The 7500-nt window shown below is 44.1% G+C and overlaps 1 non-coding gene across 1 annotated transcript; it reads left to right on the forward strand.

Moving 5' to 3' along the window:
* Positions 1-5510: 5510 nt before the first annotated feature.
* On the forward strand, positions 5511-7454 carry LOC147067642 (small subunit ribosomal RNA). Its single transcript, XR_015071426.1, has one exon. It is a non-coding gene; the product is annotated as a small subunit ribosomal RNA (ribosomal RNA).
* Positions 7455-7500: the final 46 nt, after the last annotated feature.

Genomic DNA, 7500 nt, shown 5'->3' on the forward strand with positions numbered 1-7500 from the left:
TAATATGATGGATGTAAAAAAAAAGATTTTTTTTTTTAATTTAAACTAGCTTAGGTTAGGTTAGGTAAGGTTAGGTTAGGTTAGGTTAGGTTAGGTTAGGTTAGGTTAGGTTAGGTTAGGTTTGGTTAGGTTAGGTTAGGTTAGGTTAGGTTAGGTCAGGTTAGGTTTATGTAAGGTTAGGTTGGGTTTAGTTGGCGAACGAACGTCGTCGACGAGAGCGCCGTTTAAAGCGAGACATCGCCGTTTCGGCCGTCGACGACGCACGAGAGGGCCGCTTAGAGCGCGACACGTGGCCCGCCTGGCGAGCTAAATCGTCGTGCATCGTGCACTTCACGTCCGACTCTCGCCGCGTTCGGCGGCGTGCGTATTATGACGATATTATGTTATCGACATGTCAACGGTATATGATATCTATCATAATAATATATGTTGGATGAAAAATAATGAAAAATTATTTTAACATCAAATTTTACCGCTAGAACTCGCCCTCGCGCTTTACTTACCTATTCCTATGTTGAACGTCGAAATGAAGACAATGAAATATTCTTTCAGGTGAGGCGTATCGGGCGCATTTAAAATGATCAGTGACACGCTCGTTGATCACGTTTATGCCCTATAACGATATGATATTGATATTTTTTTATGGTATTCATCATAATAATAAATGATGTATGAAAAAAAAAATTGGTTAGTTTAGGTTAGGTTAGGTCACGTTAGGTATGATTAGGTTAGGTTAGGTTAGTTTTTGTTTAGGATAGGTTAGGTTAGTTTTTGTTTAGGTTAGGTTTGTTTTTGTTTAGGTTAGTTTTTGCTTAGGTTAGGTTAGTTTTTGTTTAGGTTAGTTTAGGTTAGGTTAGGTTAGTTTAAGTTAGGTTAGGTTAGTTTTTGTTTAGGTTAGGTTAGGTTAGTTTTTGTTTAGGTAAGGTTAGGTAAGGTTAGATTAGGTAAGGTTAGGTTAGGTTTAGTTTAGGTTAGGTTGTGTTAGGTTAGGTAAGGTTATGTTAGGTTATGTTAGGTTAGGTTAGGTGAGGTGAGGTTAGGTCAGGTCAGCGAACGGACGTAGTCGACGAGAGCGCAGCTTTTAGCGAGACATGGGCCCTCCTGGCTAGCTAAATCTGCGTCCCTCCGGCATGTCAAGTAGACGATGCCGGCGGGACGCAGATTTAGCTAGCCAGGAGGGCCCATGGCTCGCTTAAAGCGGCGCTCTCGTCGACTACGTTCGATCGCTAACCTGACCTAACCTCACCTCACCTAACCTAACCTAACATAACCTAACATAACCTTACCTTACCTAACACAACCTAACCTAAACTAAACCTAACCTAACCTAACCTTACCTAATCTAACCTTACCTAACCTAACCTAAACAAAAACTAACCTAACCTAAACTAACCTAATCTAACCTAAACTAACCTAACCTAACCTAACCTAACCTAACCTAACCTAACCTAACCTAACCTAACATAATATTACCTAATTTTTTTTTTCATACATCATATCTTATCATGATGGAAAAAAAAATTAGAAATTTAAAAAAAAAAAATTAACCAAACAAATTACCAAAATATATATTCGCAATTCGCAATTCGAAATTTCAAATGAAAGATTAAACCCAAAGAGAATCGTCAATTTTGCCTTTTGTAGTGATATTTCGGTCACGCGGTCGGTAGTACGGCGCTTTATCAATGCTATGCTACATTTTGTTTGGCACTCTTGACGGTTTGCGAACGAAGTACGAGACCGCGGCTTAAAGCGAGACATGCATCGACGACGCACGAGAGCGCGACACGTGGCCCGCCTGGCGAGCTAAATCGTCGTGCATCGTGCACTTCACGTCCGCCTCTCGCCGGTTCGGCGGCGTGCGTATTATGACGATAATATGTTATCGATATATGATATCTATCATAATATTGTATGATGGATGAAAAAAAAATGTTTTTTTTTTTTCAATTTAAATTAGATAGGGTTTAGGTTAGATAAGGTTAGGTGAGGTTTATTTAAATTTTTTTTATTTCTGCTTTTATTGAATTCCTTGGTTTTTCGTACGAGGGTTATTACTTCACTATTACATTGTTCATATTTCATTTACATTATTAACAGTACGGCGCTTTATCAATACTATGCTACATTTTGTTTGGCACTCTTGACGGTTTGCGAACGAAGTACGAGACCGCGGCTTAAAGCGAGACATGCATCGACGACGCACGAGAGCGCGACACGTGGCCCGCCTGGCGAGCTAAATCGTCGTGCATCGTGCACTTCACGTCCGACTCTCGCCGGTTCGGCGGCGTGCGTATTATGACGATAATATGGTTAGGTTAGGTCAGGTTAGGTTTATGTAAGGTTAGGTTGGGTTAAGTTGGCGAACGAACGTCGTCGACGAGAGCGCCGTTTAAAGCGAGACATCCTTCGACGACGAGGTCGCTGCTTCGGCCGTCGACGACGGACGAGAGCGCCGCTTAAAGCGTGACACGGGCCCGCCTGGCCAGCTAAATCTGAGTCCCGCCGGCATCGTGCACTTCACACGTCCCACTCTCGCCGGTTCGTGCGTATTTAAACGACATTATATTATCGTTATGTCAATGGTATATTATACCTATCATAATAATGTATGATGAATGAAAAGAAATGAAAAATTATTTCAACATCAAATTATACCGCTAGAACTAGACAATGAAATTATCTTACGATTACGTTCATGCCTTATGACGATATAATATTGATATTTCATAATAATATAATATGATGGATGTAAAAAAAAAGATTTTTTTTTTTTTATTTTAATTAGCTTAGGTTAGGTTAGGTAAGGTTAGGTAAGGTTTATTTTAATTTTTTTTTTTTTTTTTTTTTTTTTTTTTTTAATTCTTCGTTATATATATATAATGTTAATAATATGATGGATGTAAAAAAAAAGATTTTTTTTTTTTTTATTTAAATTAGCTTAGGTTAGGTTAGGTAAGGTTAGGTTAGGTTAGGTTAGTTTTTGTGTTTGGGTTAGGTTAGGTTAGTTTAGGTTAGGTTAGGTCTGCGAACGAACGTCGTCGACGAGAGCGCCGTTTAAAGCGAGACATCGCCGTTTCGGCCGTCGACGACGCACGAGAGGGCCGCTTAGAGCGCGACACGTGGCCCGCCTGGCGAGCTTAATCGTCGTGCATCGTGCACTTCACGTCCGACTCTCGCCGCGTTCGGCGGCGTGCGTATTATGACGATATTATGTTATCGACATGTCAACGGTATATGATATCTATCATAATAATATATGTTGGATGAAAAATAATGAAAAATTATTTTAACATCAAATTTTACCGCTAGAACTCGCCCTCGCGCTTTACTTACCTATTCCTATGTTGAACGTCGAAATGAAGACAATGAAATATTCTTTCAGGTGAGGCGTATCGGGCGCATTTAAAATGATCAGTGACACGCTCGTTGATCACGTTTATGCCCTATAACGATATGATATTGATATTTTTTTATGGTATTCATCATAATAATAAATGATGTATGAAAAAAAAAATTGGTTAGTTTAGGTTAGGTTAGGTCACGTTAGGTATGATTAGGTTAGGTTAGGTTAGTTTTTGTTTAGGATAGGTTAGGTTAGTTTTTGTTTAGGTTAGGTTTGTTTTTGTTTAGGTTAGTTTTTGCTTAGGTTAGGTTAGTTTTTGTTTAGGTTAGTTTAGGTTAGGTTAGGTTAGTTTAAGTTAGGTTAGGTTAGTTTTTGTTTAGGTTAGGTTAGGTTAGTTTTTGTTTAGGTAAGGTTAGGTAAGGTTAGATTAGGTAAGGTTAGGTTAGGTTTAGTTTAGGTTAGGTTGTGTTAGGTTAGGTAAGGTTATGTTAGGTTAGGTTAGGTGAGGTGAGGTTAGGTCAGGTCAGCGAACGGACGTAGTCGACGAGAGCGCAGCTTTTAGCGAGACATGGGCCCTCCTGGCTAGCTAAATCTGCGTCCCTCCGGCATGTCAAGTAGACGATGCCGGCGGGACGCAGATTTAGCTAGCCAGGAGGGCCCATGGCTCGCTTAAAGCGGCGCTCTCGTCGACTACGTTCTTTCGCTAACCTGACCTAACCTCACCTCACCTAACCTAACCTAACATAACCTAACATAACCTTACCTTACCTAACACAACCTAACCTAAGCTAAACCTAACCTAACCTTACCTAATCTAACCTTACCTAACCTAACCTAAACAAAAACTAACCTAACCTCAACTAACCTAATCTAACCTAAACTAACCTAACCTAACCTAACCTAACCTAACCTAACATAATATAACCTAATTTTTTTTTTCATACATCATATCTTATCATGATGGAAAAAAAAATTAGAAATTTAAAAAAAAAAATTTAACCAAACAAATTACCAAAATATATATTCGCAATTCGCAATTTGAAATTTCAAATGAAAGATTAAACCTAAAGAGAATCGTCAATTTCGCCTTTTGTAGTGATATTTCGGTCACGCGGTCGGTAGTGCGGCGCTTTATCAATGCTATGCTACATTTTGTTTGGCACTCTTGACGGTTTGCGAACGAAGTACGAGACCGAGACGAGACCGTACGAGACGAAGTACGAGACCGCGTCCGCCTGGCAAGCTATATTTGCGTCGTATCGGCATTTCAGCCCACCCTCGACCGTTCGGTGGCGAGCGTAATATAACGTTCTCATAATGATATTTATTTCAATGGTTTTATATCATTCATAATGATGGATGAAAAAAAAAAAAAAAAAAAAAAAAAATTGAAATTAAAAAAAAAAAATTATCCAAATTACCAAAATATATATTCGCAATTCGCAATTCGAAATTTCAAATGAAAGATTAAACCTAAAGAGAATCGTCACCTTCGCCTTTTGTAGTGTTATTTCGGTTACGCGGCCGGTAGTGCGCCGCGTTTACACTATAATGTGTGAGGGAAAATGTACGCAGGAGAGAACTGTACGATAAAATAATGGCGACGGATTATTGCGCTACCCAACATTGCCGTGTCCGTATTCGTTGTTGTTGTCGTCTGGGTCTCTCCCCTCATCCATCGTATGTATAGCAGTGGGTTGTCGTCTTTGACAAGACTTCCTTCACGGCGTTCGCAAACTGCGGCGGCCATTCGGCCGCGTCGGCGGTACATTTGCGAGACGAGACACTCACCCGGCGTGCGATTATATTTCGTCGCCGCGGCCTATGCGATCGCATCACTCTGGAGTTCCGCGCTAGCAGAATCATCCTGTCGAGTGACGGCGGACGGCGTTTCAGCCTCCGTCGCTCCGTTTACCGCGCCGACGGCGTGCGTTTTCGGTGTGCACGTTTTACGATGGGAAATTGAGAAACGCGGAGCACGATCTCGTGCTCTGTGCGTATGTATGCATACAATCCGTTGTATCTCGTGCGTCGGCACGTTAAAAATCGAAAGAGAGAGCCAGCGTCGCCCGCCGGGTGACTCCGGTGCGCGTTCGCGTGTGACGTGTGGATCGCGGGTGTCGGCGCGCCCAGTGCGCGCGCGCCCGCGGCCTCGCAGAGCAGCTCCCTGGTTGATCCTGCCAGTAATCATATGCTTGTCTCAAAGACTAAGCCATGCAAGTCTCAGTATGAGCCTAATTAAGGTGAAACCGCGAATGGCTCAATATATCAGTTTTGGTTCCTTAGATCGTACACAGTTACTTGGATAACTGTGGCAATTCTAGAGCTAATACATGCAAACGTAATTCTGAACGGGAACGTGAGGAATGCTTTTATTAGATCAAAAACCAATCGGCGGTCGGCGCTCGCGTCGTCCGTCGCTCTTCGAGATGACTCTAGATAACTTTGAGCTGATCGCACGGTCTAGCACCGGCGACGCATCTTTCAAATGTCTGCCTTATCAACTGTCGATGGTAGTTTATGCGACTACCATGGTTGTCACGGGTAACGGGGAATCAGGGTTCGATTCCGGAGAGGGAGCCTGAGAAACGGCTACCACATCCACGGAAGGCAGCAGGCGCGCAAATTACCCACTCCCGGCACGGGGAGGTAGTGACGAAAAATAACGATACGGGACTCGTCCGAGGCCTCGTGATCGGAATGATTACACTTTAAATCCTTTAACGAGGATCCATTGGAGGGCAAGTCTGGTGCCAGCAGCCGCGGTAATTCCAGCTCCAATAGCATATACTAAAGTTGTTGCGGTTAAAAAGCTCGTAGTTGAAATTGTGTCCTGCGGTGTCGGTCTACCGACTGCGGTACGACAGGCACGTCTGCGGGGCTTCTCGCCGGTGCGTCCTTCGCCATCCGGCGTCGGTCGGCCGCAAGGTCGGCCGTTCGCCGAGGCGGGCCGTCGCGGCTGTTTACTTTGAACAAATTAGAGTGCTCAAAGCGGGCTAAGTTTTGCCTGAATATTGTACGCATGGAATAATAGAATAGGACCTCGGTTCTGTTTTGTTGGCTTTCTGATACCAGAGGTAATGATTAATAGGGACAACTGGGGGCATTCGTATTGCGACGTTAGAGGTGAAATTCTTGGATCGTCGCAAGACGGACTAAAGCGAAAGCATTTGCCAAAGGTGTTTTCATTAATCAAGAACGAAAGTTAGAGGTTCGAAGGCGATTAGATACCGCTGTAGTTCTAACCATAAATGATGCCAGCCAGCGATCCGCCGAAGTTTCATTATTTTAACCCGGTGGGCAGCTCCCGGGAAACCAAAGCTTTCGGGCTCCGGGGGGAGTATGGTTGCAAAGCTGAAACTTAAAGGAATTGACGGAAGGGCACCACCAGGAGTGGAGCCTGCGGCTTAATTCGACTCAACACGGGAAAACTCACCAGGCCCGGACACTGGAAGGATTGACGGATTAACAGCTCTTTCTCGATTCGGTGGGTGGTGGTGCATGGCCGCTCTTAGTTGGTGGAGCGATTTGTCAGGTTAATTCCGGTAACGAACGTAACTCTAGCCTATTAAATAGACGTACAACCGGTATCACGAGGGTCCGCGCGCGTCCGTGTCCTTTGGCGTTCTGCGTCGGAGGCGCGGGCGCGTCGCGGTCTTCACTACCGGCGTACAATGAAAATCTTCTTAGAGGGACCGGCGGTATATATAGCCGCACGAGATTGAGCAATAGCAGGTCTGTGATGCCCTTAGATGTCCTGGGCCGCACGCGCGCTACACTGAAGGGATCAGCGTGTCCTCCTTGGCTTAACGGCCCGGGTAACCCGATGAAACCCCTTCGTGATAGGGATTGGGGTTTGCAATTCTCCCCCATGAACGAGGAATTCCTAGTAAAAGCGAGTCACCAGCTCGCGTTGATTGCGTCCCTGCCCTTTGTACACACCGCCCGTCGCTACTACCGATGGATGATTTGGTGAGGTCTTCGGACTGGCGCGCGGAAGCTCCTCGTGGGCCTCTGACGCGCCGGAAAGTTTGACCGAATTTGATCATTTAGAGGAAGTAAAAGTCGTAACAAGGTTTCCGTAGGTGAACCTGCGGAAGGATCATTTCCTGTGCGAAACGAACATGTGCGCGTGTACGCGTAACGTGTAATTT

The sequence above is a fragment of the Rhyacophila brunnea genome, unplaced genomic scaffold (genome assembly GCF_057557595.1).
Source record: "Rhyacophila brunnea isolate RB1 unplaced genomic scaffold, BYU_Rbru_1.0 scaffold_352, whole genome shotgun sequence".
NCBI lineage: Eukaryota > Metazoa > Arthropoda > Insecta > Trichoptera > Rhyacophilidae > Rhyacophila > Rhyacophila brunnea.